The sequence below is a fragment of the Microtus pennsylvanicus genome, chromosome 5 (assembly GCF_037038515.1).
Source record: "Microtus pennsylvanicus isolate mMicPen1 chromosome 5, mMicPen1.hap1, whole genome shotgun sequence".
NCBI classification, from domain to species: Eukaryota; Metazoa; Chordata; class Mammalia; order Rodentia; family Cricetidae; genus Microtus; species Microtus pennsylvanicus.
The window spans coordinates 72,934,803-72,946,583 of NC_134583.1; positions in this window are offsets into that span (position 1 = coordinate 72,934,803).

The window sequence follows — 11,781 nt, forward strand, 5'->3', positions numbered from 1 at the left end:
TGCTCAGGCAGCCGCGGGCGTGTTGGAGACAGGTGGGAGCTCACCTACATACGGAGGCAGTCATCCTGCGTGTCCTTGTGTCTTCCCATTCCTTCCCCGCACTGAAAGCTCCTCATTCCAAGGGCTGCTCTCCCGGAAGAAGAGCTCTTTCCTGATAGGAGTCTTTGGAGAGACCACAGCTGTAGCCAGGCTATAACATCGCTGTTTGATTCAGTCCTGAGAAAGGGGCCTGGGAGATGAGACAGCAAAGACTCTCTGTGGTCATAGGAGGAGGCAGAAGGGCCCAGATGGAAAGTGGTAAGCCCTGTTTTCACGAGCCCACACCGTGGTCAGAGCTATGATGCTCAAATCTGATAGCACCTCAGAACCACTGGGTTATTCAAATACATAGTCGTGGGCTTAACCCATAGATGGACATGGAACTCAGGAGTCTGTATTTTATCTGCCTCTAGAAGTGACTCTAATGAGACAGATGGTCTGGGGCATGCTGGCATATGGGATCAGTACATAGGCTATCAGGGTCTAGGTCCAGGTCCCCAGACCTCAAGACAGACCATAGGTGATGACTATTGTGGGAGTGTTCTAAGCCCTAATCTTCATCCAAATTATCTAGATGCTTATTAAAACTAAGTCCTCTTGCCTTTCACCCATGTTTAGAATCTTGAAGATACTTAGTGGCCAGCAATGGGATCAGTCTCCTCTCCCATGTTTCCAGTAGGGAAGCAGAGGTAATGTCCATGAACAACCTACTCAAGGCCAGCCATAAACCAACAGAGTCAGTGCTTGGGCAGCTAGTCCAGGCTGCTGTCCTCTTCTCCAGGGGTGGGGCCATGCTCTCACTTGGCTCCACGGGGGCAAGGAGCTGTGGCTTCTGACTCTCCCATCCACATGTGTGAAGCAGCTCCTTCTTGAGCTCTGTTCTGAGCTCTAAAAAAATACGTGAATGTGCCCCCACTGCAGGTGCTTACGTAACTCCACAAAATCCAGTCTATTCCACTCTAGAGTTTTCAGCAAAACAGGGACCAGACTTCCTGCAAACATGCTGACTGGGGAGAAAGAATGGCGGGACCCTTAAAGTTCAGCCATGCCTGCTCCCTACCAGAAGAGACTTGTACCCGAGTTTCTTCAGCTCCGCCAAATATACCGTCTGTCGGGAGGAGCGTGTATGGCAGAACACATGTATTGTTCTAGCTTCTCGGATCCTCTGAAATCACCACCAGGTGACTCTGTTCTACTTTAGAACAGAAACTGGGGACTAGCTAGATGGCTCAGCGGGCAAAGGCGGTTGCCACCAAGCCTGAGGACCTGAGTTAAATCTGCAGGACCCACATGGTGAAAGGACAAGACCAACTCACACAAATCGGCCTCTGGTCTTCACACACACCTCCACAACCACACATAATAAATAAGTGTAATGTAAAGGAAAACATCAAACACATGAACACACACTAAACAAACAACAACAAAGCCCAGAAACTAAATGGGAGTGGTGACCTGAGCTTATTTATGATCCTAGCACTTGCAAGGGTCAGGCAAGACGACCTCAAGTGCAAGGCCAGCCTGGACCTGCATTTCAAAAGGAGGAATGGTCAGAGAAGGAAAGGGAGAAAAAACGAGGGGGAAGAAAAAGAGGAGGAGGGAAAGGAAGGAAAAAAGAAAGCAAGGCCAAAAATGGCTTGTCCGTGGTCAGTGTGATGACTACCCTTGGTTGTCAACTTGACATGCCTTGGAAGAGGAAGCTTCTGTAGAGGAATGGCCTCCACCAAACTAGACTAGGCTATCTTCTTGATTGCTAATTGATGCAGGAGGGCTCAGCCCACTGTGGGCAGTACCAATCCTTAGGCAGATGGGCTTGGGCTATATAAGGAAGGTTGCTGAATGAAAGCCTGGGAGCAAGCTGTGCTCTTGCATGGTTTCTCCTTCAGATCCTGCTCCAGTTCCTGCCTGGATTTCCCCCAACAATGAACTATAACCTGCAAGATGAAAGAAATCCTTGCTTTCCTCAGGTTGGCTTTGGCCACTGTTTGTTTTTACTCAAACACTGTGTAAGCCTCATAATAACCACCCACATTTTCCAACATCCTCCTCTCTAAAGCTGACAACTACATCACCTTATAACAGAGGTTCTCAACCTGTGGGTCATGACCCCTTGGGGGGGTCACATATCAAATATTTACATTATGATTCATAACAGTAGCAAAACTACAGTTATAAAGTAGCAAAAAATAGTTTTATGGTTGGTGTAAAAAATAGTTTTACAGTGTGACTGTATTGAAGGGCTGCAGCCTTAGGAAGGTTGAGAACCACTGCCTTAGAAAGACTTTACAGATATGAATAAGTCTTGAGTATGAAAGTAAGAGTATTGTCCTCAGGGTTATGTTGTGAGATAGAATATTTAACTAAGTAAGGATGTGTTACATCTGTTTGTGTTGCAGAGTAATTGTTTAACTATGCAAAGATGTGTTGCATTTGTTTATGCTGCATTTGTTTAACCATGTAAAGAAGTGTTGCTGTTTTACCCTCCCTGCCTAAGACAGATGATTGGTCTAATAAAAAGCTGAATGGCCAATAGCTAGGCAGAGAAGGGATAGGAGGGTCTGGCAGACAAAGAGAAAAGGGGGCCAGTCATCCGTGGGCCAGAAAACCAGCCATGGAGGAAGCAGGAAAGCGGGATGAATAGTACATGAATAAATAGTTCATAGATGAAGAAAACGAGCCTCGGAGCAGCACAGAGATGAATAGAAACGGGTTAATTTAAGAAAGCTAGCTGTAAACAGGCATCAGCTAGGGCCAAGCATTCATAATTGGTAAGTGTCTGTGTCATGACTTGGGGGCTGGCCTTCCAAGAAAGCTTGCTACAGGGTTATGATAAGCACTCATGATTAGACGTGGGAAGTACCTGTGCCTTCACACTGGCTCTGAAGATGAGGAAGGACCATGAGGCAAGATCCATGGCTTTTTTGGGGAGCTAAGATAGGCCAGGAAATAGATGCTTTTCTAGAACCTCCGGACAGAATTCAATCCCATCAGCCCCTTGGGTTAACCCGGTATCATTCCTCTGACTTAGCTATAATGATGAAGTCACCTGGAAAGAAAACAACAGAACTGAACAAAGGTGCCCACTTGATCCGGGTGCCTCCACCTCCACCATCACAGGGCCAGTGGGGAGGCACAGATATTGAAAGGGGGAAATAGTCCAGGCACCCTTCGTGACAAGACCAGGGCTGGGGGTACAGATATTAAAGGGGGGCACATTTTCAGTTTGTACCTTCTTTGCCCACTGGGAGCTGGTGATAACAGCCCTAGGGTGGTAAATTATTTAAACTTCAGCTGAAGTCCTGGTGGATACGCCCCCTCACCCCACTAACCCCTGCCCTGTGCCTTGCTTTCCTCTCCTTAGCCTCTCTCCTTTCTGCTCCACAGCCCCAGCCTCTACTCGGCGTCTAAGTCATGACCTGAGGACTGAGACCAACCCAGACCCCAAACAGAAGCACTGGCTCCCCAGGGTTGACCGGAGCCGGAGCCTTCCGGTGCCAGTATCCTGAAGGACCACCACCCTCTCTCCTGTCTCTGGATGAGTTGACATAGTGGGCGCCCTCCCCAGATCACTTGCTGGACCTTGGACCCTTGGCTGGGCCTGGCCTCCCAGCCTCTGCCTCTTGCCCCAGGCTTCATGAGTGTCCCAGAAAGGGACCTCTCTCCATCAATCTTGCCAAGGCTCCATGAATTTTAAATACCACATCTCTGCTCTTTCTCCCTCACTCCCTGGGTGCGTCAGACTGCAGCTTTTACAAGATCATATTTCTTCACATTTTCATACAATTATTTTAAATGGACAAGATAATGTTGAAATTCTTATTTAAAATGTATGCAGGTAGAGAATGAACCTTCCTGCTTTTTATATTTAACAGCAGACGGAGCAATAGAAGGGAATTTTAACAACAGGACTGAAGTGGAAATGTCTTGTTCGGTCATGATGGACTACAGTTTTAAGCAGCTGGTTTTCTTTGATGAATAAATAATTACTCCCAAAATAGACAGTTTGGCCATTATTAATCTCATTTTAGACTGTGCACATTTTATTGATTCTTAAGTACAAGAATTCTGCAATTTTCACCGAAGGGTGACTTTCTTAATTAAAATGTAAGTTAGTGGAAAAGAAGTCTCAGCAGGCGTGCCACAGCCAAGTGGGCTCTAGGCCTGATTTCCTCCAGAATGAATCCCTTCCTGGCTAATGACCCCAGAGATACTTCATTCAGCAAGCCTGTTTCCAGAGCAGTTGCTGAGGCCTGCAGAGGCCTACAGAGGCCTAGCCACGAGGCAGGCAAATGGTACCCACCCAGGGGGCTTGGTTGACCGTCACCCTCCTGTCTGGTTTCTTTCTATAAAACTCAGGAAACAGAGTCATTTGTCCTTACAGTCCAAGTATAAAAGGTGTGCCTACCCATTGCCTCAAAGACATATATATGTGTTAGATGACTGGTCTCCAGGTGATGGTGAGATTTCAGAAGGTTCTGGAAATGTTAAGAAGTAGGGCATAGTTGGAGGAAGTAGGTCCCTGGGTACATGGCTTTGAAGGTCTTCAGAGTCTCTCTCTCTGTGTCTCTCTTCCTCTTTCCCTCCCTCCCTCCCTCCCTCTTTCCCTCTTTCTGTGCTTTCTGTTCACAATGAAGACTCACTGCCCTGCTCTTCTGCCCTAGCTCATGAGGCCAGGCAACCATGGACTGAGCATTCTGAAACCATGAGCAAAAAAGAACCCTTGCCTCAGGTATTTTGGTCCTAGCAACTAAAAGTAACTAATCCACTTGCCCCCTTGTTCTCCCCAAACTAACTACTAATGTGGGATTCCCTTCTGTATGCTGTGAATACAGCTGGTTAATAAAGAAACTGCCTTGGCCTGTTGATAGGGAAGAACTTAGGTAGGCGACTAAAACTAAACTGAATGCTGGGAGAAAGGAGGAGGAGTCAGGGAGAAGCCATGTAGCTCTGCAGGAGACAGACGCCATAACTTTACCGGGTAGGCCACAGCCTCTTGGTGATACACAGATTACTAGAAATGGGTTAAATTAAGATATAAGAGTTAGCCAAAAAGAAGTTATAGCTAATGGGCCAAGCAGTGATTTAATTAATATAGTTTCTGTGTGGTTATTTCTGGTCTGAGCTGCCGGGCAGCAGGGAAACATACAAGTGGCCTCCTTACAACAAACTCCTACTCTAATGTGTCTCTGACATGAATGTTGAGACAACTTCATTTTGTTTATTTAATCAAGAAAGAACTTTGTTACTAAGAATTAAATCTAGGGTACATGCTTTACTACCGAGTTCTATACCCAGTTCCATGTTTGTGTCTTGTTTGGTTGAGATGAGAGATCTCTCTGTAGCCCACATGTAGTCCAGGCTACCCCTGGAGCTCTGTCTTTCTGTCTCAGATTACTGAGTGTTTGGGTTTCAGGTCTATACCATGATGTCAGACACATTTTAATTTTTCAGTGCTTCCTAGCATCTTATAAAGTCAGACAGTTAAAGGGGAAAAGTCAAAGATGCCGTCACACAGACAGACATTGAGCTTATTAAAATAGAACAGGAGACAGACTCAAGAAGTTCAAGGGGGCCGCTGTTTACAGAGCACTCACTATGGCCCTAGGTGTACAAGGACTGTGAAAAACAGGGCTGGGGATGCAGCTCAGTTGATAGAGAGTTTGCCTTGTGTGCATGAAGCCCCAGGCTGGGTACCTGACATGTAGATCAGAAGTTCAGCAACTGGATAAGCAAGACTAGTGGATGGCTTGGTGGGTAAATGCACCAGCCAGCAAGCCTGAGTTTGAGCCCCAAGACCCACATGGTAGAATGATAGAACTGGCTCCTGAAAGAGATATTCTCTGATTACCACATGCATGCCTTGGCACATGTCCCCCACATATACCACGCTCGCGTGTGTGTGCGCGCACACACACAGGGTATAATTATTACTTTTTGAATAAAAGAATTAAAGGGCTGAGAATGGTGGTGCACACCTTTAATCCCAGCACTCAGAAAGCAGAGGCAGGCAGATCTCTGTGAGTTCAAGGTCAGCCTGGTCTAAGTATTAAGATCCTGTCTCGATAAAACAAAATAAAAAGGGAAAGCTGCCCATTCCCATGGGGTGGCAGGCCAGCAGGTTTTCTTGATTCCAGCCAGAAAGCGTACACTGAATTCTGCACACGCTGTTGGGAATAGGAGCTCATAAGGAGGTTTCTCATGAGTAAGATGCTGAGCTTATTTGAAACCTCACTGCCACCCCTTGTTCCCCTGGGGCAGCTCTCATTTGCTTTATGGGCTGTGCTTCTGTGGGTATATTTGTGATAAAAACAGTCTCCTTGAGATCATCTGTGAGCCTCCAGCTCCAAAGTGCACTCTTTTCTATTTAACATAATTTCCTTATTGAGTCTTTGGGAATTTCACCCCATACCCTCCTCTCCCCGCTGCAGTAGCCCCTCCAAGTGAAAATTTTTTTAAAAACTCAAACCAAAACAAGGAAACAAACACAAAGAGAGAAAAAACAAAAGAACAGAAACAAAACCCTCCTTCATCTTTCCTGCCTCTCCGATATATTTTCATTTGTCCTGGTAGCATTGGGAACTTTGGTGTGCTGTAGTGGTATTTCATTTGTATTTTATTTTTTTAATATTTATTTATTATGTATACAATATTCTGTCTGTATGCCTGCAGGCCAGAAGAGGGCACCAGACCTCATTATGGGTGATTGTGAGCCACCATGTGGTTGCTGGGTATTGAACTCAGGACCTTTGGAAGAGCAGGCAGTGCTCTTAACCTCTGAGCCATCTCTCCAGCCCTTCATTTGTATTTTAATAAATAAAGCTTGCCTAAAGATCAGAGAGTAAAACAGCCCCACTGGCCAGCCTTACAGATCAGGCAGTGGTGACACACACCTTTAATCGCAGTAGCCACATTAGTTTGCCATAGAAACCAGGCAGTAGTGGTGCACACCCTTAATCCTAGAACTAGAGAGGAATATAAAATAGGAGGAGACAGCTCTCAGGCTCAGTCTCAGTCTGAGATTCCTGGAGGCAGGAACGTTGTTTTCAGACTGAAGTCGAGGTAAAAGCCAGTGGTTGGCTGCTTTGCTTTTTCTGGTCTTCAGGTTGAACCCGAATATCTGCCTCTGGGTTTTTATTAATTGTGCTGCAGTGTGCCACACAGTATAACCTTTGATCCAATCAGCTTTACTTGAAAATGTTCATTGCAATGAGTCACTGGTCTGGCTCAAGGCCTCTGGTTTCTGGTACATCCTCAACACTAGATCTTCACCAAAACTCCTCTTATCTATCCCGTAGCTACTCCGGTTATCATCCCATGGGCCCAGTCCCTTCACAAGCTCCAGCAGGTCCTGGATGGGGTAGATGTCAGGGTGGGCCAACCCCAGAACTGGTTGTAGGCCTTGGTGGTAGTTGAGAGGATCAGTCTAGGCTGCTCGTGCTGCTCCCCTTGACCCCAGGAGGTGGTGATGCAGGCCACCCAGATTGGCATGGCCCCAGTGGCAGTGTGGCCCTCAGACACCAACATGATCCCAGGTGGCAACCCAGACCCCAGGAATCAGCATGGGGCCAAGGACAGGGACCATGGACATCAGCACAGACCCTGGCTGCAATAGATCTACAGACCCAGACCTGGCCCCCAGCTGCAGCCCTGGCTTGAATATCACTATGGCTCCAGATAGCAGCACATGCAACTTAGGTCTGTATGGCCCCAGATACAGCATGGTTCTTGGGCACCAACATGGTCCCAGATAGCTGATCTGACCCTAGGCAACCACATGGCCCTTGATGGCAACAGGAATCAGAGATGTTGGCTCAGACCCTGGCTGCTGGAGGGCCATGGACCCAGACATGGCCCTTGGCAGCAGCTCAGGTCTGGGTGACAGCATGGTCCCGGATAGCAGCACAGACCACCTAGATCAACGTGGCTCCGGTGGTGGCATGGCTCTTGGACACCTACATGGCCACTGGTGGCAGCCCAGACACTGGGCATCCTTGTGGCCTTTGGTCAAATTGCACTTTTTGAAGAACATAGCCATGCAAGATCAGAGAAGACTCCCCTATTTGCTCCTGGAGAAGATGGGGGGTATCAGTCTCTGTAGTCATTGAGGAGGCTCCAGTCAAGTCCTGGATTTGCGTTTAGCTTGTAAGTCAGCGAGCTCCTCAGGGCATGGCAGCCTTAGAAGTGAATATTGCATAATGTAAAAGCTACTCTGGTAAGTTCTTTGATTAATCCCCAGGCAGAATGTCCTTAACACATATACTTGTCAGTCACGAGGCATGTCACCTTCTTGTCAGCCCAGCTTAGGTTTCTGCTAGAAGGAAAGTTGGAAAGTTTGCTGGCACGTAGGTGTTGTGGAATATTATTTTAACTGGGTAAAGATGTGTTACATTTGTTTAAGCTGTGAAATATTACTTTAACTGTGTAAAGGTGTGTTACTTTTGATTGATGTAGGTGGGTCTTCTATCTATCTGTTGTTTCATTGGTTAATTAATAAAGAAAACAGCTTGGCCTGATAGGTCGGAACATAGGTGGGTGGAGTAGACAGAACAGAATGATGGGAAGAAGGGAAGTGAGGCAGACACAATGAAGCTCCGACCCAAGATGGACATAGGCTAGAACCTTCCTGGTAAGCCACCATCTCGTGGTGCTACACACATTATTAGAAATGGGTTAATCAAGATGCGAGAGTTAGCCAATAAGAGGCTGAAACTAATGGGCCAGGCAGTGTTTAAAAGAATACAGTTTTCCTGTAATTATTTCAGGTAAAGCTAGCCGGTGGCTGGGAGCCGGGCGGCAGGAAGCGGCCCACCGCTCCTCCTTCTACACTTGTTTAATTATGTAAAGATGTCTTGCATCTGTTTCACCTTGCCTGCCTAAGACACCTGATTGGTCTAATAAAGAGCTAAACAGCCAATAGCTAGGCAGGAAAGGGATAGGAAGGGCTGCATGCTAGAGAGAATAAACAGGAGGAGGAATCTAGATTCAGGAAAGGAGAAATGAGAGGAAGAAGAAGAGAGAGAACAAAGGAGACGCCCCAGGCTAGAAACCAGGCAGCCACTGCCAGCCAGACACAGAGACAGCAGGAAAGTAAGATATACAGAAAGAAAGAAGGTAAAAGGCCCCCAGGTCAAATGTAGATAAAGAGAAACAGGTTAATTTAAGTTAAAAGAGCTAGGCAGGCTGAGCGTTCATAACTAATAAGTCTGTGTGTTACGGTTTGGGAGCTGCTTGATGGCCCTACAAGAAAAAGCCTGCCACCCATAGGATAAAGTGGTATGAAGAAGACAACTTAACCCTGTGGTCCCTCTCAACCTTGAGCCCCAGCCACAGAGCCTCCTTCTCACAGAGCACCTGCTTGGGAAGCTTTACAACCCTTCCCCCATCTTGTGGGGAATGTACTCTGTTTGGACATGAACATACATATCTTTTTTGATGGAAAGAGATGGTCTATATGTCAGTCAGAGGGCTAGGTAGGCCTCTGTATGGTCAGCTAAACACAGCAAGAGCCAGCTTTACAAAGATTCTAGCAGTGGGGCTGGAGAGAGGGCTCGGTGGTTCAGAGCGCTGGCTACTTTTGCAGGATACTCCGGTTCAGTTCCTAGGGCCTGTGTGGATGCTCAGAACTGCTCGTAACTCCAGTTGTAGGGAAGATAGCCCTCTTCTGACCTCCCCGGACACCAGACATTTAAATGATGCTCATACATACAAGCAAGTAAAACACTCACACACAATGATGGTTTTGAATGAGAAACACCTCCCGTAGTCTCGGGCATTTGAATGCTTGGTCCCCAAATGAGGGTGCTGTTAGGGGAGACTTAAGAGGTGGGGCCTTGTTGGAGGAAGTGTATCACTGGAAGCAGGCTTTGAGAGCTTAAAAATTCACAACATTTCTATATTTCCCTTCCCCGCCTTGTGCTTCTGGTTCAAGAGACGAAGCCCCAGCTTCTGTTCCATCTGCCATGCCTGCCGCCTGCCACCTCTTCTCCAACATCGTGCGCTCTAACCCTCTGGAACGGGCAGCCTAAATGAAGTCCTGAAAGTTACATTGGTCATGGTGTTTTTAGCACAGCAATAGAAGAGTGATTAATGCACGCACAAAACAAAATAATCTGAAAAATGTTTTTAATTCTACCGGGTCATCAAATCCACCCTTAGTATTGGTGACAGTTACTAAAGTGTACCTTTATCAATTTCAAATGTGTTTCATTAACTAGCTTGCTAATACTGGAAGTCAGAAAGCAGGACACACACTCAGAGTTTAGTTTGAACCCACCTGGAAAAAGGGTTTTGCTCCGTTCTGTCTGCAGCCGTTTCTATTTACGGTGCTGTCAGTGACGCCTGAGATTTACAATTAATTCTGATATAATTTCAGTGGAATTGGCATGGTTATAGCTGTTTTTCTTTGATGGAGAATCAGACGTGTGGCTTCAGTGATGCTTGCCTTTTATCACCCATCCCTGTCTGTAAAAGACCCGGTTTATGTGCCAAGACAAGTATAAACACCTGGCATGGTATTGGTTTTTCAGTAACTTGGTTTCAGCCAGGGGTAGGGGTGGTGGGGGAATCCCATCCTGACACTGTTTATGAAACAATTAATATTGTCAGCTGTCTTCCCACCTGCTGAGTTACGCGAAGCCATCTAGACCGTGATGACTCCAAGAAGCGTCAACAATTTGAATATGAACTGTTGAAGCAAATCCTTTGGAAAGCTCTCATTGCTGCAGCTTATAAACCGTGATGATAGATATTCCTTCCACCCTAGGGCACAAAAGACGCCTTATTCTCTAGTCAAATCCCCTGATCCTAAAGCTAACATCAAGATAACAAGCAACTACGATGTGCCATGCCAAGGAGCTCTGAAAATCATATCCTACTTAATCCTAACAATGACAGGTCGAGTGTCCCTTATCCAAAATGGGTGGGATCAGAAGTGTTCAAGAGTTCAGAAACATTTTTTTAAACTTTAGATTATTGGCATAAACATAACAAGACATCCCAGGGTTGGGATGAAAGTCTGAAACCAAAATTCATTTATGCTATGCTTCATGTACTCTTTATATGCATACACAAGGACACACACACACACACACACACACACACACACATATATATAACCTGAAGGTAATTTGTATACAATCGTGTAGATGTATCCATTCTTAGTGCACCTGCATTTTGACTGTGCCCCATCACATGGGGTCAGGTATGGAATTTCCATCATTTGATCACTCAACAAGTTTCAGGTTTTGAACTTCTGAATTAAGATCATTCCCCCAGCACTGCATTGCCCTTGTTACAGTTGAAGGAGCTGAATCGGACTGAGGGTTAGCCTCCTGTTCAAACACATGCACGTTAGAGGTTTAATAAAGACTGCAAAGCCAGCAGGCAGCCTGGGGAGCCTAGGCTACACCTCACTTTTAAAAAAATATGCATGTACATATACCTATAAATTTTAAACTAGATTTTGAAAATTTGTGGTTTTAAAAAGGACAAAAAACTATGAAGTACTTGTAAATGCTGTCTGATGGCCACCAGTTACTTTATGTGGCTGTGATGAAACATGAACAGAACAATCTGCAAGGACTTATCTTAGCCCACAGTTTCAGAGGACTCTATCCATCATGGCATAGCAGCAGCGTGGTGAAGCGCAGCAGGCCATGAAGCAAACTGGCAGGCAGAAAAAGAGTAGGAGAAACGGAGCCCCCAAACTTGTCTCAACACCCCACTCTTCCTTTAGCTAGGTCC